The sequence below is a fragment of the Aquarana catesbeiana genome, linkage group LG10, assembly GCF_042186555.1.
Source record: "Aquarana catesbeiana isolate 2022-GZ linkage group LG10, ASM4218655v1, whole genome shotgun sequence".
Taxonomy (NCBI): domain Eukaryota; kingdom Metazoa; phylum Chordata; class Amphibia; order Anura; family Ranidae; genus Aquarana; species Aquarana catesbeiana.
In genome coordinates this window covers 218,559,604-218,583,448 of record NC_133333.1, presented here as the reverse complement: position 1 = coordinate 218,583,448, position 23,845 = coordinate 218,559,604, and positions in this window count along the sequence as shown.

Below are 23,845 nucleotides of genomic sequence, written 5' to 3'. Positions count from 1 at the left end.
CCCTCCCTACCGCGTATCACGCAGCAGGAGATTCAGTTTTCCTGTCCCAGCCGGTCGGACTGAAAGGAAGTGAGCACTGGGAACAGGAAACTGAATCTCCTGAGTCCTGTACCGCACGAACTGCAGGAGGAAGGAAGAGGAGCTCGGACATGTTACAGGCTGCAGCTTATACAGTAGGAAGCGGCGGCCGGCGGCACGGCTGGGGCCCCAGGCCAGCTCGGGGCCCCAAGCAATTGCTTGTTTTGCCTGTCCTGTCGTGACGGGCCTTCCGTCAGTCTAAGGAGCAGGAGCCATGACTGCCCATCACAAAAGAAATCGGATTCATAATGGCCCGTCAATCTAGGGAGTAGGACCAATGATGAGCAATCAATCTAAGGAGTGGGATCCATGAAGGCCAGTCAGTCTATGAAGTGGATTTCACGTTGGTTAATTAATTAACCACTTGCCGACCGCCTCACGACGATGTACGTCGGCAGAATGGCACGGGCAGGCAGAATCATGTACCTGTACGTGATCTGCCTCCCACGGGCAGGGGGGTCGGCATTAGTCCCCCGGCGATCGGAGGTGAGGGGGAGGCCATCCATTCGTGGCCCCACCTGTCCCGAACGCTCCCAGCCAATGGGATTATTTCCCTGCCTCTGTATAGTACACAGAGGCAGAGGAAATTATGTCATCTCTCCTTGGCTCGGTATTTTCCGTTTCGGCGCCGAGGAGAGAAGACTGTAATGTGAGTGCACCAACACACACACACACACACAGTAGAACATGCCAGGCACACATTACACCCCCGATCCCCCCCTGATCCACCCCCCCATCCCCCCCTAATCACCCACCCCCCCCCCCCCCCCCCGTCACACTGACACCAAGCAGTTTTTTTTTTCCTGATTACTGCATGGTGTCAGTTTGTGACAGTTATAAGTGGTAGGGCAGTTAGTGTTAGGCCCCCTTTAGGTCTAGGATACCCCCCTAACCCCCCCTAATAAAGTTTTAACCCCTTGATCACCCCCGTCGCCAGTGTCGCTAAGCGATCATTTTTCTGATCGCTGTATTAGTGTCGCTGGTGACGCTAGTTAGAGAGGTAAATATTTAGGTTCGCTGTCAGCATTTTATAGCGTCAGGGACCCCCATATACTACCTAATAACCCCTTGATTGCCCCCTAGTTAACCCTTTCACCACTGATCACCGTATAACCATTACGGGTGACGCTGGTTAGTTCGTTTATTTTTTATAGTGTCAGGGCACCCGCCGTTTATTACCGAATAAAGGTTTAGCCCCCTGATCGCCCGGCGGTGATATGCGTCGCCCCAGGCAGCGTCAGATTAGCGCCAGTACCGCTAACACCTACGCACGCACCATACACCTCCCTTAGTGGTATAGTATCTGAACGCATCAATATCTGATCCGATCAGATCTATACTGGCGTCCCCAGCAGTTTAGGGTTCCAAAAAACGCAGTGTTAGCGGGATCAGCCCAGATACCTGCTAGCACCTGCGTTTTGCCCCTCTGCCCGGCCCAGCCCGCCCACCCAAGTGCAGTATCAATCGATCACTGTCACTTACAAAACACTAAACGCATAACTGCAGCGTTCGCAGAGTCAGGCCTGATCCCTGCGATCGCTAACAGTTTTTTTGGTAGCATTTTGGTGAACTGGCAAGCACCAGCCCCAGGCAGCGTCAGGTTAGTGCCAGTACCGCTAACACCCACGAACGCACCGTACACCTCCCTTAGTGGTATAGTATCTGAACGGATCAATAACTGATCAGATCTATACTGGCGTCCCCAGCAGTTTAGGGTTCCCAAAAAGGCAGTGTTAGCGGGATCAGCCCAGATACCTGCTAGCACCTGCGTTTTGCCCCTCCGCCCAGCCCAGCCCACCCAAGTGCAGTATCGATCGATCACTGTCACTTACAAAACACTAAATGCATAACTGCAGCATTCGCAGAGTCAGGCCTAATCCCTGCGATCGCTAACAGTTTTTTTGGTAGCGTTTTGGTGAACTGGCAAGCACCAGCGGCCTAGTACACCCCGGTCTTAGCCAAACCAGCACTGTAGTTGGTGACGTGGCGAGTCCCATAAGTGCAGTTCAAGCTGGTGAGGTGGCAAGCACAAGTAGTGTCCCGCTGCCACCAAGAAGACAAACACAGGCCCGTCGTGCCCATAATGCCCTTCCTGCTGCATTCACCAATCCTAATAATTGGGAACCCACCACTTCTGCAGCGCCCGTACTTCCCCTATTCACATCCCCAACCAAATGCAGTCGGCTGCATTAGAGGCATTTTCTTTATGTCCTCCCGAGTACCCCTACCCAACGAACCCCCACAAAAAAGATGTCATGTCTGCAGCAAGCGCGGATATAGACGTGACACCCGCTATTATTGTCCCTCCTGTCCTGACAATCCTGGTCTTTGCATTGGTGAATGTTTTGAACGCTACCATTCACTAGTTGAGTATTAGCGTAGGGTACAGCATTGCACAGACTAGGCACACTTTCACAGGGTCTCCCAAGATGCCATCGCATTTTGAGAGACACGAACCTGGAACCAGTTACAGTTATAAAAGTTAGTTACAAAAAAAGTGTAAAAAAAAATATATATTAAATAAAAAAAAATAGTTGTCGTTTTATTGTTCTCTCTCTCTCTATTCTCTCTCTATTATTCTGCTCTTTTTTACTGTATTCTATTCTGCAATGTTTTATTGTTATTATGTTTTATCATGTTTGCTTTTCAGGTATGCAATTTTTTATACTTTACCGTTTACTGTGTTTTATTGTTAACCATTTTTTGTCTTCAGGTACGCCATTCACGACGTTGAGTGGTTATACCAGAATGATGCCTGCAGGATTAGGTATCATCTTGGTATCATTCTTTTCAGCCAGCGGTCGGCTTTCATGTAAAAGCAATCCTAGCTGCTAATTAGCCTCTAGACTGCTTTTACAAGCAGTGGGAGGGAATGCCCCCCCCCACCGTCTTCCGTGTTTTTCTCTGGCTCTCCTGTCTCAACAGGGAACCTGAGAATGCAGCCGGTGATTCAGCGCCAGCTGACCATAGAGCTGATCAGAGACCAGAGTGGCTCCAAACATCTCTATGGCCTAAGAAACCGGAAGCTACGAGCATTTCATGACTTAGATTTCGCCGGATGTAAACAGCGCCATTGGGAAATTGGGAAAGCATTTTATCACACCGATCTTGGTGTGGTCAGATGCTTTGAGGGCAGAGGAGAGATCTAGGGTCTAATAGACCCCAATTTTTTCAAAAAAGAGTACCTGTCACTACCTATTGCTATCATAGGGGATATTTACATTCCCTGAGATAACAATAAAAATGATTTAAAAAAAAAAATGAAAGGAACAGTTTAAAAATAAGATAAAAAAGCAAAAAAATAATAAAGAAAAAAAAAAAAGCACCCCTGCCCCCCCCTGCTCTCGCGCTAAGGCGAATGCAAGCGTCGGTCTGGCGTCAAATGTAAACAGCAATTGCACCATGCATGTGAGGTGTCACCGCGAACATCAGATCGAGGGCAGTAATTTTAGCAGTAGACCTCCTCTGTAAATCTAAAGTGGTAACCTGTAAAGGCTTTTAAAGGCTTTTAAAAATGTATTTATTTTGTTGCCACTGCACGTTTCTGCGCAATTTTAAAGCATGTCATGTTTGGTATCCATGTACTCGGCCTAAGATCATCTTTTTTATTTCATCAAACATTCGGGCAATATAGTGTGTTTTAGTGCATTCAAATTTAAAAAAGTGTGTTTTTTCCCCAAAAAATGCGTTTGAAAAATCGCTGCGCAAATACTGTGTGAAAAAAAAAAGAAACACCCACCATTTTAATCTGTAGGGCATTTGCTTTAAAAAAATATATAATATTTGGGGGTTCAAAGTAATTTTCTTGCAAAAAAAAAAAAATTATTTCATGTAAACAAAAAGTGTCAGAAAGGGCTTTATCTTCAAGTGGTTAGTAGAGTGGGTGATGTGTGACATAAGCTTCTAAATGTTGTGCATAAAATGCCAGGACAGTTCAAAACCCCCCCAAATGACCCCATTTTGGAAAGTAGACACCCCAAGCTATTTGCTGAGAGGCATGTCGAGTCCATGGAATATTTTATATTGTGACACAAGTTGCGGGAAAGAGACAAATTTTTTTTTTTTTTTTTTTTTTGCACAAAGTTGTCACTAAATGATATATTGCTCAAACATGCCATGGGAATATGTGAAATTACACCACAAAATAAATTCTGTTGCTTCTCCTGAGTATGGGGATACCACATGTGTGATACTTTTTGGGAGCCTAGCCGCGTACGGGACCCCGAAAACCAAGCACTGCCTTCAGGCTTTCTAAGGGCGTAAATTTTTGATTTCACTCTTCACTGCCTATCACAGTTTCGGAGGCCATGGAATGCCCAGGTGGCACAAACCCCCCCCCCCCCCCCAAATGACCCCATTTTGGAAAGTAGACACCCCAAGCTATTTGCTGAGAGGTATAGTGAGTATTTTGCAGACCTCACTTTTTGTCACAAAGTTTTGAAAATTGAAAAAAGAAAAAAAATTTTTTTTCTTGTCTTTCTTCATTTTTACACCCTTAGAAATCCTGAAGGCGGTGATTGGTTTTCGGGGCCCCGTACGCGGCTAGGCTCCCAGAAAATTCCCACACATGTGGTATCCCCATACTCAGGAGAAGCAGCTAAATGTATTTTGGGGTGCAATTCCACATATGCCCATGGCCTGTTTGAGCAATATATCATTTAGTGACAACTTTGTGCAAAAAAAAAAAAAAAAAAAATTGTCACATTCCCGCAACTTGTGTCAAAATATAAAATATTCCATGGACTCAACATGCCTCTCAGCAAATAGCTTGGGGTGTCTACTTTCCAAAATGGGGTCATTTGGGGGGGTTTTATGCAATCTTGGCATTTTATGGCCTTCAAAACTGTGATAGGTAGTGAGGAGTGAAATCAAAAATTTACACCCTTAGAAATCCTGAAGGCGGTGATTGGTTTTCGGGGCCCCGTACGCGGCTAGGCTCCCAAAAAGTCCCACACATGTGGTATCCCCGTACTCAGGAGAAGCAGCTAAATGTATTTTGGGGTGCAATTCCACATAGCCCATGGCCTATGTGAGCAATATATCATTTAGTGACAACTTTTTGTATTTTTTTTTTGTCATTATTCAATCACTTGGGACAAAAAAAAATTAATATTCAATGGGCTCAACATGCCTCTTAGCAATTTCCTTGGGGTGTCTACTTTCCAAAATGGGGTCATTTGGGGGGGTTTTGTACTGCCCTGCCATTTTAGCACCTCAAGAAATGACATAGGCAGTCATAAACTAAAAGCTGTGTAAATTCCAGAAAATGTACCCTAGCTTGTAGACGCTATAACTTTTGCGCAAACCAATAAATATATACACTTATTGACATTTTTTTTACCAAAAGACATGTGGCCGAATACATTTTGGCCTAAATGTATGACTAAAATTGAGTTTATTGGATTTTTTTTTATAACAAAAAGTAGAAAATATTTTTTTTCAAAATTTTCGGTCTTTTTCCATTTATAGCGCAAAAAATAAAAACTGCAGAGGTGATCAAATACCATCAAAAGAAAGCTCTATTTGTGGGAAGAAAAGGACGCAAATTTCGTTTGGGTACATCATTGCATGACTGCGCAATTAGCAGTTAAAGCGACACAGTGCCAAATTGTAAAAAGTGCTCTGGTCAGGAAGGGGGTAAATCCTTCCGGGGCTGAAATGGTTAAGGGAGTATGGTCCATCAATCTTGGTAGTGAGATCCATGTTGGCCCATCAAATTAGGGAATGAGTTCAATGAGGGTCAATGAGTCTATCGAGTGGATTCCACAACTGTTATAGGGCGTACACACGATCGGACTTTGTTCGGACATTCCGACAACAAAATCCTAGGATTTTTTCCGACAGATGTTGGCTCAAACTTGTCTTGCATACACACGGTCACACCAAGTTGTCGGAAAATCCGATCGTTCTAAACGCGGTGACGTAAAACACGTACGTCGGGACTATAAACGGGGCAGTGGCCAATAGCTTTCATCTCTTTATTTATTGTGAGCATGCGTGGCACTTTGTCCGTCGGATTTGTGTACACACGATCGGAATTTCCGACAACGGATTTTGTTGTCGGAAAATTTTATCTCCTGCTCTCCAACTTTGTGTGTCAAAAAATCCGAGGGAAAATGTCCGATGGAGCCCACACACGGTCGGAATTTCCGACAACACGCTCCGATCGGACATTTTCCATTGGAAAATCCGACCGTGTGTACGGGGCATTAGTGTGTATTGTTAGTACGGCTGGATTCACACCTATGCATTTTTAGTGCTTTTTGCATTTTGCAGATTTGCTCTACAGAACGTGTTCCATAGGAAACCATGTTAAATGGACTGTAGTGCACATCTGCAAAATGCAAAAAGCACTAAAAATGCATTGGTGTGAATCCAGCCAATATGAGGATTGTGTGTACCTGTGTATTGTGAGTGCACGTGGGCAGTGAGTACACGAATGCTGCGAGTGCACGTGGGCTGTGAGTGCACGTGAGGTGGGAGTACAAGTGGGCTGTGAGTGCACGTGGACTGCGAGTACACGTGGGCTGCGAGTGCATGTGGACTGCAGGTACACTTGGGCTGCGAGTGCACATGGACTATGAGTGCATGTGGACTGTGAGTGCACATGGGCTGCAAGTGCACGTGGGCTGCGAGTGCACGTGGCTGTGAGTACCTGTGTATTGTATTGTTGAGTACCTGTGTATTGTTGAGCATTAGTGTCAGGAAGCTAGTTAGTTAGTTAATTTGGACAGGGTATAAGCCCCAATCCTCATTAAATTAGCCCGGCGAGTGTGGAGATGTGACTCGGGGTACATCTTGCAGCATGTATGCGTTCCTTGATCATCCGATCGAGGGTGAATACTGCTGCACAAAATGTAAGCACATTGTTTCCCTGGAAGCCCAGGTTCTGAATCTAGGAAAGCAACTGTCAGCACTGAGAAGACCCTCCACACTAAAGGAGAGCTGGGAACGTGCCCGTCAGGTGTCGGCAGGGGCCAGTACAGAGGTGGGTGGAGACAAAGAGGTGCAGGCACTAGAAAAGAGTAGATGGGTGACAGTCAGGAAGGGTAGAGGGGAAAATGCCAGGGAGGCCGATCCTGGGCTGGAACATCCCAATAAGTATGTCCCGTTGAGTGACATTGGTGAAACTGCTGGAGCTGAGGGACTCCTCTAGCTGCCAGGGGAAGAACTTCTCCAGTGAGAGTGGGAGGGAAACGAAGGGAAAGGAAAGACAGATTCTGGTGGTAGGGGACTCAATTCTTAGAAGGACAGAGAGGGCAATCTGTGACAAAGACCTGAAGCGCTGAACTGTATGCTGTCTACCGGGTGTTTGGGTTTGGCACTTCACTGATCTGGTGGACAGATTACTGGGAGGGGCTGGGGAAGACCCAGCTGTCATGGTGCACGTTGGCACAAATGACAAAGTCAGAGGAAGATGGAGTGTGTTAAAGAACGATTTTAGGGACTTAGGAACTAAATTGAGGAAAAGGACCTCCAGGGTAGTATTCTCAGAAATACTACCGGTACCTCGAGCCACGGCAGAAAGGTAGAGGGAGATTAGGGAAGTAAACAAGTGGCTGAGGAGCTGGTGGAGAAAGGAGGGGTTTGGGTTCATGAAGAACTGGGCCGACTTCTCAGTCGGTCACCAGTTCTATAGAAGGGACTGTACCTAAATGAGGAGGGTGAGGGTGCAGATCTGCTGGGAGTGAAGATGGCCAAAAAGTTAAAGGGGCTTTTAAACGAGGCGATGGGAAGGGGGGGTCCAGAGGTAGATATAGTCAGCTCGGAACATTTTCCAGAGGGTAGTATTGGGGGCATTAGTGGTAGGTTGACTAAAGCACATAAACCCGAGGTAAGTATAGTAACAAGCCCTATTTGCAACCTCAGAGCATCCAATAAGGAGTTACTATGCGACCAGTCTAAACTATGTGGCATGTTCACCAATGCCAAGAGCCTAGCGGACAAGATGAGAGAACTAGAGATACTGTTGTACGAGGAGGATTTAGATTTTGTGGGAATTTCATAGACTTGGCTCAACAGCTCTCATGATTGGCTGGCAACCATTCAAGGGTATTCCCTTTATCGCAGAGATAGAGAGGGTACAAAAGGGGGAGGGGTATGCCTGTATATCAAGAATAATGTACAAGTGAATGTGACAGATGACATCACTAAGGGAGCTAGGGAGGAGGTGGGATCTTTATGGGTAGAGCTCCAAAGGGATAAAACTAAGGGAAAAGTAATACTGGGAGTATCCTATAGGCCCCCTAACCAGAGGGAGGAGGGGGAGACGGATCTCCTATCACAATTTGGATTAGCGGCAAGGATGGGAAGTGTCATCATAATGGGAGATTTGAATTATCCAGACATAGACTGGGCGGAAGGAACCATGCATTCATCTAAGGCTCGCCAGTTCCCAGATGTCTTGCAGGACAATTTCATGGGTTAGATGGTAGACACACCAACTAGAAACAAAGTGTTACTAGACTTACTGATTACCAACAATACAGACCTGATCACGGATGTGGAAATACGAGGCAATTTAGGAAACAGAGATCACAGGTCAATTAGCTTCAGTATAAATCACACAAATAGGAAACATAAGGGGAATACAAAGATGCTGAATTTCAAAAGAGCCAACTTCCCTAAACTACGAACCTTGCTAGAAGATATTAATTGGGATAAAATCTTAGGAACAAAGAACACGGAGGAGAAATGGGTTTGCTTTAAGAGCATATTAAATAAGGGCATTAGCCAGTGCATCCCACTGGGAAATAAATTTAAAAGAGCGAACAAAAGTCCACACTTTTTATGACAATAACTTGCATATAAGCCTTTAAAATGAGCACTTTTGATTATTCATGTTCGTATCCCATAGACTTTAACGGTGTTCGCGTGTTCAAACACATTTTTTGCCTGTTCGCAAGTTCTGCTGCGAACTGAACCGGAGGGTGTTCGGCTCATGCCTACTGGTGACCCCACAATAGGGATAAAACGTTTCCGCGAAAGGGAGTTTAATAAGACTCGTGGCCACTCATTAAAATTAGAAGAAAAGAGGTTTAACCTTAAAATGCGTAGAGGGTTCTTTACTGTAAGAGCGACAAGAATGTGGTATTCCCTTCCACAGGCGGTGGTTTCAGCGGGGTTTAATTTTTTAGTTTAAAAAAATTATTAAATAAGCACCTGAATGACTACAACATACAGGGATATACAATGTAATACTGACATAAAATCACACACATAGGTTGGACTTGATGGACTTGTGTCTTTTTTCAACCTCACCTACTATGTAACTATGTAAGGGAATAGGTCCACGATGGCTTATCAATCTAGAGAGTGACATCCATGATGGCCTATCAATCTAGGGAGATTGCTCAATGAGGGCAAATCAGTCTAGGGAATGGGATCAACAATGGCCAATTAATCTGGGGAGTGGGACCCATGATGGTCCATAGGCTGGTGAATAGGATCTGCGGTGGACCATCTATTCAGACAGACTGTCCAACTCAGAAATTTCATCTGGCTTACACACGGACAAAGTACCTTTAACACACATTATGACTAGTTATTTATTAATCAGTGCCTGTATCAACAGAGGAAATAACACATGGGAAACAAACAGTTATTTAATGGGAGTTTCTATTGAATTGTGTGCTATCAGCATTTGATAAATAAACTTGGCAGTAAATCTCAACTGGTAAATACTATGTTGTATTCCTAGCGGTCAATTAAGTTTACCTTCTGATACTGCTGGAGAAAAAACTTCACATTAGTGTCGCCACAGATACATCTAAAATTCTACTACACAGTACAGATCAGTGCCAGGACAAAGTCATCTAGAGCCCAGGGCGAGCATGCCAAATAGCACCCCCCCCTAAGATTTATGAGCATTAAGTGTCAGCAAAAATACCCCACCCCCCAAACAAATAGAGAGCTAATCTGCATGCTTAACTCAAATACTTATCCCCCCTCCTAGCATGAATCCGCTACCCCTCAAATTTCCTCTTCGAGCACAAATCCCCCCCCCCCCCACTCCAAGGACCCCCTCCCAGCACAGATTCTCCTCCCTCAATCCCCTATCCTAGCACAACCCCCCCCCCCCCCCCCCCAAAAAAAAATTCCCTTCCTTGCACAAATTCCCCCATCATCCTTACTAGCACAAATTCCCTCTTAGCACAAATCCCCCATACCACCCCACAGTCCTCCATCCTAGCTCAAATCCTCTTTCCTAATCTCCCCTCTCACACTTGATTGCTCTCTTGATTTGGACTATTAACACCTCCTTATTTCCTAATCTTCATTATACATGCAGGAGAGGTTGTAAAGTTCACAGATTATAGCTTGGAACATTGATAAAATTAATTAATATGGATACAGTATCGATATGGATATACAAATGGATCTCTAGCTTGGTAGGAGTGTGGTAGGGCCAAACTGATGAGAGTCATGTAGTTAGTGTTAACTCACGTCACTGGTCGGCAAAAGAAGAACACACAGGCAGTTCCTTCTCCAAACAGATTTTTATCCAGAAGGCCAGATTAAACAAAACTTTAAGTATTAGAAGCTTTCAAGTCTGACTATCCAAGCAGTAAAGGTAGATTAACAAGTAAAGTTTCAACAGGTGCAATACATAGATCTGTATTCCTTACAGATTGGTAAGAATTACCAGAGATTGCCTTCCTTAAACTCCCAATTCATGTAAGTACAGTGCTCCACTGTACAGGTACTCCTCACGTAATGACCAGGGTCTGTTCCAACGACCAGGTCATTAAACGAATTGGTTGTTAAACGAGGAGCCACAAGTAATCAATATGTTAAGCATTCTTAACTACTGTACTGTATTGTGAAAAAAAGGTCTAAACACAAAACTCCAGCTCAATAACGTTTTAATTTGCATAAGTACAGAACACAAACAAAAATTCTGTACTGTACTGTACAATACAATGATGTATAGCGCGTCATTTGAGTGGGGAGAGCTGGTCGTAAGTCCGAGTGATCGCTAAACAGGTAAGTCGTTAAACGAGGAGTATCTGTATACTCCTTATAGGTCCTCATTCAAGGTATCCAACATTTGTACAAAGGGGAACCCCAACATCTAAAGAAGTTTTGTTTTGGCAGCACATACTGCTGACCTAGGTCCCCACAGGGGATCCTCCACTTTCTGACTGAAGGGGTGCTGCTCCATAAGAACAATATCTGTTGCTAACAGGATGGGTTCTTATCCCTACCTAAACTTCCCAATACAGGGCTCTCTAATGATGCAGAAAAAACAATATATAAAGCTCTTCTGCATGCAAAGATGGCTGCCAAAATCTCATGGGAAGTCTGTGTGAAAATGTGATAAAGGCTCCCCGGGATATCACCCAGAACATTTGGGGAAGCAATAATCTCTGTCCAGTGTTTGATCATCCTCATCGGAAAGAATTGGGCTAACTAGTTTCAACAATCGGAGACTGGGCCTTGCCAGAGATAGATACCATTCATGAGGTTTTTCTTCCAACTCAGGTTTTGTTGGTTCTGGTGGAGATGGCAAATATCTGCCGTAAAAACACAAGGTCGCAGAATATCCCATTGTAACTGTAAAGTCCAGCTTTAAAATCTGAAACAATACTATATACTGTATTGGACAATCTGGGACAGGTTATTCCATGTGATACAGAATCTATTTCCATTTTGTTTCCAGTTTGCTGGCATGTGTGCTTGGGATTTTGAAAAAAGACTCAAAGCCTTAATGGCAAAAGAATGGTCATACATTCTTCAGCCATGATTTGATGTTTCCCCAACAGCAGTTGCCTGGTCTTATTAAGGGAATGCCTAAGTTCTTGGGCCCATTGGTCTGGGGTTAGCTCTGTCAAAGTTCCAAAATCAAGTCACTGGGCAACTGTCCATGATGACCAAATATCAAAAAGAAGGGTGTATATCCTGTGACCCCATGAACCATATGATTTTAGGTCCAAGAACACATTGTCTACATGAAGAAGCCAATATTCTTGATGTTCCTGGTCTAAGAAGTGAAGCATGCTTAATAAGGTTATGTTCAACTGCTCACAAACTCCATTCCTCTGTGGAGCAACATGATTCACAGAATACCAGAGATTCTAAATTGGGGCCTTGATCTGACTATACTCATTTGGGGAAACCATAGAGATGAATTACTCTTAAGCCCATAAAAGCTTGACTGTACTTATAGCTGTCATGTCTTGTGCCAGTATACCAAAAGCAAATTTGGAAATTGGTCAAAAAAATCATTAAAGCATATCAATGCCCCAAAGTAACTTCTTGCACCATAGTTAAAAACTCAAAGGGTTCTCATGTAGACGGTAGGGGAAGAAGTATATTTAACCTTCTCTATATGGGTAACACAGTATTGGCATTCCTGACAGGCCTTCTGCGCCCAAGTCCAGAGACCTAGACAATAAATGTACTTCAGAGATAATGTTTTGGTGCACTCAGCATTCTAATGTCTACCTACTCAGTGTAACACTAGACAGACTCCCAAAGCTGCAGTGTGTGGAATCACTAATTGGCAATTATTTTGCTGCTCACTAGGAAGTTGTACTCACCAATTTAAAATCTCAGAGCTTGTCCCACTGTTGCAGTACTAAATGGATAGTTAATGTAAGTTTAAGTCGTTCTCAGAAACTAGGTTTTTATTTTTGAAAAAGAATCGCATAAACTGGGAAATATCAGGATCTTCTCTCTGCAACAGCCCACTCCTTACAAGAGCATATATCAGGTATTACTAGCCAAGCTGACTTTTTCAAATTGCTGACATTATGCTTGGTTCGCAGTGGATGCCATGAAGGGTATGAACATTGCTGTGCCGGTGTTCAGGTTTGTAGTGATTTACATAATCACAGCAAGCTAGTTACCCAATGTTGCTCAAGTGCCCCTAATTTAGAAGTTCCTAAGTAGGGCAGGGGGTCATTTTTTGTGAAAATGTCCACCTGGAACCCAAGTAAATATTCAGTAATGTTTTGGGTGACAGCCCAGGTAATAGCTAATAATTTAAGCTTGAAGGAGTTGTAACTAGCTGGATTTCATTCTGTAGGTCACAAGTTTCTGCTGGAATAGGCAATAACTTTTTTGCTCTTGAGTGTGCACAGCTCCTAGACCTTGTATACTGTCATCTGTATACAATCGGAAAGGCTTCCGTTAATCAGAATATGCTTAAATTGGAGCTGATGTTAACTGGTCTTTGAGCATGTCAAATGCTTCCTGTTGGGCAGCTTGCCAGTTGAAAACGATGGAGGGTGAACATTTCCCTTTAAATGTGATGAATGACTTCACAGCAGCTGTGTGAGTGGGGCAAAAATCATAGCAAAATTTTCAATATACCGTCAATAGTAGTCTACAAAACTCAGGAAAGGGTAAGTCAGTTACATTTTTTGGTGTAAGTCAGTGTTGGTCATCTTGAATTTTCTGGGGATCGGGGAACATCCATTTGGCTTTAATAACATTTCCCAAGTATGTGATTTGATTTTGCATTAGATGATATTTACTGGGTTTGAGAGTTAGTCTAAATGTCCCTGATCCAAATGTAAAAAGGGTTCTTCAAAAGTCTTGGAAAGTATAATAATATTATCTAAGTATATAAGGACTGAATTAAAGTTTAGATCTCCCAAGCAGCGTTACCTCATTTTTTGAAAAGTACTGGGAGCATTGGTTTAACCAAAAGTCATGCAATTAAATTTAACATGACGATAGGCGTGATAAAGGCAGTCTTTTCAAAATCTTCTACCTTGATTAGAAAACACCAGCATCCACTCGTTAACTCCAAAGTAGAAAAGAAACAGGCCTGCCCTAGGGCCATAAAGACTCCTCCACCTGGGGTAACAGGTATTCATCTCGAAGAGTGCAGGCATTCAATTTTCTGTAGTCCACAGAGAAGCGCAAGTCGGCATCCTTTTTTTCAGGCTAAAACTATTGGAGCAGCGCAAGGGCTACTGCTTTCTCTGATCACTTCACCTCCCTTCAACATTTTTTGCAATAAATCATTAAAGCAGAACTTCACCCAAAAGGGGGAGTTCAGCTCGCTTGCCTCACTCCCCCTTCTTTTCACCATTTGGCACTTCATTTTTTTTTTGGGGGGGGGGGGGGGGGAGTGGGTATCTGCTTCCACTTCTGCCTGAATCGCCCAAGATCACTCATCCATGTCTTTATGGACCACTGGTCCACATCATTTGGTGGGGAGTGCATTATGGTGTGGGGTTGTTTTTCAGGGGTTGGGCTTGGGTTAGCCACATAAAAACATGGATGAGCGTTTGGGGTGGAGGAACTTGACTGCCCTGTACAGAGTCCTGACTTCAACCCGATAGAACACTTTTGGGATGAATTAGAGCGGGGACTGTGAGCCAGGCCTTCTCATGCTCATCAGTAGCTGACCTCACAAATGCGCTTCTGGAAGAACGGGCAAACATTCTCATAGACACACTCCTAAACCTTGTGGACAGCCTTCCCAGAACAGTTGAAGCTGTTATTGCTGCAAAGGGTGGGCCAACTCAATATTGAACCCTACGGACTAAGACTTGGATGCCATTAAAGTTCATGTGCATGTAAAGGCAGGCATCACAATACTTTTGGTACTAATATAGTGTATTTGCACATAAATTCTATATAATCTTGTATTTATATCATAATTATATGCGTGTATAGCCAATTCACAGGTTTTTTATTGTGGTGCAACACAGATAATTTGAATAACTTTTAGGTTGTTTACTTTCATGTTGTTTGTTAGAAGCATTTACAAGGAACTGCAGCATCCAGAGTCTAATGTAAGGGGTCCAGAAAAGATGCTAGTGCTTCCAGTGGACCTTGCCGATTTACAAAGATACTGATAGATGCTCTTTGTGCTGACTGGGCTGAAAACCGAAAAACAAATTGTAAGAAAGCTGCCAATGTTGTATTATGCTGAACCCTGGAAAGCATGGCACCTGTAGTGGTATTGCCCTACAATGCCTAATACTCAGCACCAGCCTGAATACCAGCTTGCATATGCTCTGGGACTGCAGACACCTTGAATATCTGACTATAATTCCATTCACTAATGACCATTCCATAGGGGCAATGAGCAGTCTGGCAGCACAATGTAGGGTATTCCTTTTTTTTTTACAAAATTTTTTTTTTTTATTTGTTTTGATAGAAAGTAGTTTACAGGTTCAGATAGTACAAATGCATCCATAAACAAATCTCTTTTACAAAATATAAAAGAAAGTACAATAGCTCAACGGGGGCCAACTGTTATAGTTATACATCATATTTACCAAATTCCTCAACGGAGGAATAAAGTATACCACTGGTCACATAAGGGTAATGAGTGTGGACCTCATAGGGCACCACAACCTAAAATCACAATGCTATATACAGCAGGGATATTTCCATGAACACAACATCCACACCATACATGCACCCATCTATACTCATTCACACAAAAAGGCAAACCTTGTCCCACCCCGCCTCCACCACACCGTCCCTCTAGGTACACAAACGACCCACCATCCAAAGGTTACAGCCTCCCCTAGACGTCAAAACAAACACAAAAAAAAAAACACAAAAAAAAAAAAGAAAACCCATCAAGGGGAGGCCGGATATAGTTATTGTTGTGAGAGCGGAGTGTCCTTCCAAAAGGAGTCTGCTATATCAAGCCAGGGCTGCCAGATCTTAGCAAATTTTTTTGGGCAGGCCCTACCCATATAAACCAGTTTAAAAATTGGTATAACTTTATTCATCATACGATACAAAACTTGAATATCTGGGGCAGTTGCATTCTTCCATTGCATCAAAATTAATTTTCTGGCATAAAACAGTATTATACGGACAAGAGTTCGAGTATGAGTCCTGTGTAGGGTATTCCTTTAGGTAACACTCACAGCTTGGCAAGAAAGGCCATGACATCCTTGCTGCTTATACAATGAGTCTGGCGCAGGCTCCCCCTTCATACCCAGGAATGGATTTAGGGCAGTAATCTGAGAGGTAAGTCTGGATTTGGCACACGGCAGCACAGTAATCCTACAAGTGAACGTCAAAATATGGCTTTCCAGGCTCGGTATTCCTCGGAGTGTCGCTCAGGTTTGGCATGCGGCAGCATACAGCTTGAAAAAATCCACAGCTGGAAAGAAGGATTTGGATGAAATTCTCCATTTTTATGTCTGATGAGAAGAACTTAAAACCTCAAATAGAAATAATTATTTTGTGATTATAAAACATGAACACAGAGGATAGCTTGGCAGATTAAAATGCTGTAATGATGAAAAATAACTCGGCAGTGAGTTGTGCTAATTATAGCGGAGGAACAAACACCAGAGAGAGCAGTAAAATAAAAGATAGAAAATGACGAAGCCCCACTCACACCTTCAATGAAGGGAACCAATGGATGGTCATTTCTTCTGCTCTCTGCTTCATTTTATGCTATCACACTAGGTGACCTAAAGTGCAACTTCGTGTTTATGTAAACCCCATCAACCACATCTCATGTAAAAATAAAAGCATACATACCTTTTCTGATGCATTTTGCAGAAATGCAGGGAATTTTTTAACATGGGTTCCTATAGAACACGTTCACATCAATTGCATTTGTGTGCCTCTGCGATTATAGAAAGGGTCATGGACTTTTTTTTCCCGCAAAATGCAGCATTTTGCATGTAATAGACTTTAATGGACCTGTATCCAAAATGCAAGTATTGCATTTTTACCGCAATGTTACAGCAATTTCGCCACAATTTGCGTTTTGTGTCTTTTTTTTTTTTTTTACATTCACTGTATATAGCTGGTTGCTAAGAAATGGGTCGGAAAGCCGGCCGTCACGTCCTTAGCAATGGATGAGTCATCAGCTGTGAGTGGGCTTCTCCGCTGACAGCTGAATGTAAACAAAAAAATTTGCTGGCTAAAAATATTCACAAAAAAAAAAAAATGTCACACGCCAAACTTTTTTTTTTTTAAATGGCATGTGGCCCCCTCCAAATCCATACCAGACCCTTATCCGAGCATGCAGCCCAGCAGGCCAGAAAAGAGAGGGGACGAATGAGCGCCACCCCACCTCCTGAACCATACCAGACTGCATGCCCTCAACATGGGGGGGGGTGGGTGCTTTGGGGCAGGGGGAGCTCTGCGCCCCTCCACCCCAAAGCACCTAGTACCCATGTTGATGGGGACAAGGGCCTCTTCCCGACAACCCTGGCCGGTGGTTGTCTGGGTCTGCGGATGGGGCTCTTATCGGAATCTGGAAGCCCCCTTTAACAAGGGGGTCCCCAGATCCCGCCCCCCCCCCATTTGAATGGCTACCCATTCACCAAAAAAGCAGTGAAATGTAAAAAAAACAAATCCTTTATTGAAAAAATAACTTTGTCTTCTCCCCCCGAGCCATCTTCTCCAGCTGCCGTCACTCCCAATGCCGTCTTCCCCCCGAGCTGTCTTCTACCGCCGCCATCTGTCCAGGAGCTGTCTTCTCCTGCACCACTGTCTTCTTCCTCGCCGCTGGTTAACAAAAAAGTCCCCTCTTGTCCTGATGCTGTCTTCCTCTGTTGTGACGTCCCCCGCTGTCTGATGACATCTCTTATGTAGCCATGGGGTGTGGCCATCCGATGACGCCACCCGGAAAGTCCGCTCCTTGTGACATCAGCACTTACCACTTCTATTGGCGGGCAGCACTTCTTCCGGGGCTTCACTGACTGCTTCCCCTGTTCTCCGCAGGCATCATGGCAGCGGCGGCTTCCCCTTCCCCTGCTCTCCGTGGGCATTGCGGTGGCCGGTTCCCCTGCTCTCCGTGGGCATCACGGCGTCGGCAACTCCCCTTCCCTACTCTCCACAGCTTCCATTTCCTCTCTCTTTCTCTGTGGCCAATCGGAATGCTTCTCTTTTCTGCCAATCGGCAAAACGGGTCTCATACCCGCTTCCTGATTGGCCAGGAGGAGGATCAGTGTTTCACTAGCGAATATTGATTCACTATTGTAACACACCTGGCCCACCCTATTTTGAAGCCTATTAGAGCCTCTGGCTCTAATCAGGTGCTTAAAAAAAACACCCCCCCCATTGGATTTCCTGAAAGGAGCCGGATGCATGGATAGACAGGGCTGCCGTGGATAGGGGAGGCCGCGCCCGGGCGCCTCTAATTGATGGGCCGCCACTAGTACAAGCTGTTTTTTATTATAAATAAAAGAAAAACTGTTTTTTTCTTTTTTGCAGTGATGCTTTAAAGTGATACTTAACAAAACATTGTTTCATTTACAGTGTCCCTTCTCTTTCTGTATGTGGATGATGGCACTGTAATTATTTTAATTAAAAAAAAAAAAAAAAAACATTGAAGTACCATGTTTAAAATAAAAAAAAACAACCTTTGGAATACAGAGTAAAAATAAATAATTAATATCAATAAACTATTTTAATTTGTCAATATTTTTTATTCTTTGGCAATAACATGGTGTGGGCGGATTTCTGCCAGTCACAGGCTGTGTCACGCCCCTCCAGCCTGTGTCTTAGAATGAGCGTCTTAGAATGAGAGGGAGGTGAAGCCTCCATCAATCTACATGTAATATCCCGCCCTCAATGGGTTTAGCTGCTTAGTGGGCATGAAGGAGGAGGGAGGGAGTGGGCTGTCATTTATCACTGTGTATATGCCCATATGTCTGACTCTATGGTCACATGGGCTGCTCAGATGTGATAGGGGGGAAATGCTCAGCATAGAAAATCACTGAGCATGTGCAGAGTTTCCACCACAGCTGCAAAATCCCTAGCTAAATTGGGGACATGGACAGAAGGTGGAGATAGAGAGCAGCAGGATCAACCAGAATTTTTGCAGAATACAGAACACGAATCTCATAGTGACTGAGTATGAACAGCATGTAATACACCATTTATTGATAGTTTTTAATGATGTGGGTTTAGTGACACTTTAAGTAAAGTAAATGAATTGCAAAGCTGAAAAATAACTCTTTTTTGCAGTATGTTAAATTATAATAAAAACATTTGCAGGGATGCACCATTATAGTACAGTCATCTCCCAAGATGCATCTGATAGACAGAACCTTCTGCGGTGCTCAGGATACTATTATTTTACATCTACCTTCACAATTTTAGATTTCTCTGCACAATTTGTTGTGTTCTTAGGTATGTTGTGGACCCACCTATGAGACTGTACTTATCTTTTCAATTTTAGCTTTATGTCTTATTTTAGAAATCGGGTGAGGTGAAAGTTAATGTGTAAACTTCCTATTTGATCCCTGTTGGCCTGTTATATATAATATTTAACATGCTTTGTAAGGATAAGCGTAAAAAAATACCTGTTGGTCCTGCTAGAAATCCAGTGAGCTGATAACTTTCTATGCTCTCTGCCTGTGCTGCACTCTGTCAGTTAGATTGTTCTCAGTTCTGTGGATTAAGATTACATCTTACAGAAGAAGAGAGGGAAAGGTGTTCTGTAGTCTAGTTCTAGGGTGACAACACTGCTCCTTCATACATTTATTACATTAAATGAGCATTGTCACCCTTTGATGGGAACTATTTTTTGTTTTTAGATACACAAAGGCAGCCTTTCTTTTTAACATGGAGGAACCCTTAAAATACATTTTATTACTTTATCTACAGACAGGGCCAGGGGCGGACTGACAACTCATGGGGCCCCCGGGCAATAGGAGATTATGGGGCCACATAGTATACACACACACAGTATACACATACATGTACACACAGTATACACAGACATGTTTCTATTGGCTGTCCCTGGTCCATACTGTCTATTGGCTGTCCCTGGCCCATACTGTCCCTGGTTTTACTGAGGCTGGTAACCCTGATGGGGCCCCCTAGTGGCCCAGGGCCCTCGTGCAGTGCCCGAGTGGCTCAATGGTCAGTCCGCCCCTGGACAGGGCTGACATCAGGGGGGGACAGCCCATACACATGTAGGGGCCCAGGTCCTGGCTGGAGGTATTTATATCCGCTGCCTGCAGGCTGGATGATTGACTGCTGCGGTAGCTACTTGTTTCTGCTCACCTCTCCACTCTGCCATTTGCAGCAGGAGCGCATCCTGGGGCATCCAATCAGCAGGGCCAGTGAAGAGAGAGCTTGGCATTGCCCCAACAACCAGGTAGTGTGGCGGAGCGGCTGAGAGAAGAGAGAAGCTGGAGGGGACATGAGTTGGGCAGAGGTGCCAGAGGCTGCTGGTTCTGTGTGGGCAGCTGCTGGCCACCATCCTCATCCTTGCGTAAGGGGGAGATGGAGGTACCGCATGAAGGGTCAGGGGCTCAGACTGAGGCTGTATGTACTGATATCTACTTCCATTCCATGGAAAAGTGCAGGTCTATATATATATAATCCATTGATGTGTTCCCACTGAGGATATGGGATGGGGGATATGGGACTGGAAGAGGAAGAGGACATGGGATGGAGAAGGAAGAGGACATGGGATAGGGGAGATGAGACTGGAAGAGGAGGACATGGGATGGGAGAGATGGGACTAGAGGAAAAGGACATAGGATGGAGAAGGAAGAGGACATGGGATGAGGGAAATAAGACTGGAAGTGGAGGACATGGGATGGGGGAGATGGGATTAGAGGAGGAGGACATGGGATGGAGAAGGACATGGACATGGGATGGGACTCGGTTGGATGTCCAGTAGGTGGTTTCAGTGGGATGGCAAGTGGGCGGGCCCTGGAGAATGTTGGTGGTCAGCCCCGGGGGGCCCAGACCTAAAGCTGTGTAAGGGGCCCCAAAATTTCTGATGGCTGCTCTGAATACAGCTTAGGATACATTAGCGTAAACAGTTAGTTAAGTAGAATTAATAAATAAATGAGAAATGTGACACATTTGATATATTTGACGCCCATGGCTGCTCTATACCACAGAAATTCAAATAAAATGAATTTAAATAATAATCAAAATAATAATAGTCAGAAGATAGATGCAGACAGTGAAAATTGTAGTGTTTCCTCGCTATGTGGTCAGTAAAGAAAGGATTACACTGGTGCTCAGTGACATGCACTCTTACACTGGTGGTCAGAGGAGAAAAGACTTCTTTGATTGATGGTTAGAGATATGTTCCCTTACATTAGTGAGTATTTATTGGAAAGGCAGGAATTGCTCATGGCTCAAGGAAGTTCAAGCAACTCCTGGAGCAATACTCCATGGAACCCTGGTAGAAATTGGCTGATTTTAGGACTTGGTCAAGGTTAGGGGTCGGGTAATGTGGGAGGTTGTTAGGTTGTTTTTTTTTTTAAAGGTATGAAGGGTTGTTATATGATGAACACACTGAGGATGGTCTGTGAACACTGGGGCAAAAGTTCAGCTTTTGCCAAGAAGTCCTCATCTCTCTTTCCTAGGAATCTAAAACAAGATATCTGGTTGTTGTTGTTGGTAACAGCTCCAGACCTCTTTGCTCCAGTTCTAATAGAACCTGTCCACTTAACTAATCCACAGCGACACGTATAAAATCTTTGCATAGGAGAATGATTTCCCTGTCTCCAGACAACTGTCTGGAACACAGATGAATTTCAGCTCCAGACAAAAGCAATGAGAGATCCAAGAAAAACGTCATATATGAAACCTGTCAGCATCACACAATGTAACAAAAATGCTACAAGTGAACTCAGGAACATTGTGATGGAATATGTCAGGTATGTTTTTTGAGCGTTATTTATCAAGCTTGGATCACACAGAGAGCTCTGACGGATGACTGACTATAGCAGCCTTCCCCAACCCTTTCATCCTGCCGGAAACCTTGAAATAGTTTTCAGGTGTCAGGGGAAGCCCAATTAAAAGTATTACACCTACAGCTCATGGTTCATTAGTAGGTTGTAAATACTTAATGAAATGTACCCAATAATCATGAAAAAAAGGAATAATGACCAGAAGGAAACACAGACAGACAGTAAACATTGTAGTAACCCCTTACATTGGTGGTCAGTGTAGAAGTAACCTCTTATATTGGTGGTCAGTGTGGAAGTTATACCTTACTGTGGTAGTCAATATAGAAGAAATCTCTTACGTTGGTGGCCCTTGTATAAGTAACCCCTTACGTTGGTGGCTATTGTAGAAATAATCCCTTACACTGGTGGTCAATGTAGAAGTGATCCCTTACACCGGTGGCCAGTATAGTAGAGACCCCTTACTTTGGTAGCCAGTGTAGATATAACCCTTTACAATGATGGTCAGTGTAGAAGTAATCCCTTACATTGGTGGCCATTGCTTATTGGTGGACACTGGACAGTGTGAAAGGAAGCTCTTACATTGTTGGTCAGTGTAGAAGTAATCCAATACACTGGTTGTCAATGTAGAAGTGATCCCTTACATCGGTCTCCAGTATATGTAGAAGTGTCCCTTTACATTGGTGACCAGTGTAGAAGTAACCCCTTACCTGGGTAGTCAAAGTAGAAGTAATCCCTTACATCGGTGGCCCTTGTTAAAGTAACACCTTACATTGGTGGCTATTGTAGAAATAATCACTTACACTGGAGGTCAATGTAGGAGTGATCCCTTACATCGGTGGCCAGAATAGAAGTGACCCCTTACTTTGGTAGCCAGCTTAGATGTAACCATTTACATTGGTGGTATTAGATATGAGAAGGGCACTGCAAGGTCAGATTTTGGGTATATGGGGTATCCCAGCCAATGGGCAGGGGTTTTCTTAAATCCCTTGGCCTGCTGGGAAAAAAAATTATATTTGGGTGGAGTCAGGTGATCACTGTTCTGTGCCACCTAGATGGCTGTCTGGGTGGACCTGTGTTGTATTGCCCGGGCTGCTAGGGCGGAGATTGGGCCTATTCTGGGACATCTGGCTGCTAGGCTGTCTGAGGGCCTATCCAGAAGCAAGAGAGCAACGCAGGGTTGGGGTTTGGTTTGCAGTCCAACCAGAAGTGACGGTTCTGCCAGCCGGAGAACCTGTCATGGTCGGAGGTAGAGGGAAAGCTGTTGCCACTAAAGGACCAACCACCTTATTACCTGGGACCACAGTGAGTAACTGAAGCAAGTACTGGAGCAGTATTCTCACCAACCGGGGATGGTGAAGAATCAGGACACTTCAGTGGGTATCGAGCCAGGGACCCAGCCAGTGGAGGCGACGCTTGCAGAACAGCCTTGTGTGTCAAGCTAGGGACCAAGCGGGCCAGTGGGGTGAAGCTTGAGGAGCATCTTGAGTGCCAAGCTAGGGACCCAGCAGAGAAGCCGGGGTGAAGATACTACAGTGAAGATTGGAAGAGCTCAAGGGATTCAGTGTCAGAGAATCATCTAGTCTGGTGAGAGAGACTGGGAGCTCAGTGATCTGAAGAACTAAAAAAAAGTGATTGTAGTGGAAGTGAAGGAACTGTTACAACTTGTGTTAGGATGGAACTGTTAATAACTGTTGCCATAGGAGACAGCATTCCTACACATGCAGAAGTGGTATCTTGCTGGATGCCTTTCCCTGCATGGCTGTCCTCCTGTTGAAGTCTCGGAGTCTGCCAATTAATCTTGCAACTACCTAAGGGTGTCCTGGCCCTAACCCTCTCTCCCAAAGTTCTATTAGGAGAATTAAAAATCTCTTTTGCATTCAAGAAATGTCTGGTGCCCAATGATTTTAACTACTTTGCACCCACTATGCCTCACAACCCACCATACACAGAAGGATGCCAGCTATCTCTGGCCCTGGAGGTTTTCATTAGACCAAAGGAGGCCTGGGACCTTGCTACATATAAGTAGCCCCTTACATTGGTGGTCAGTGTAGAAGTAAGCCCTTGCATTGGTGGCCATTGCTTATTGGTGGCCACTGGCCAGTATAGAAGTGTCCCCTTACATTGGTGGCCAGTGTAGAAGTAACCCCTTACCTTGG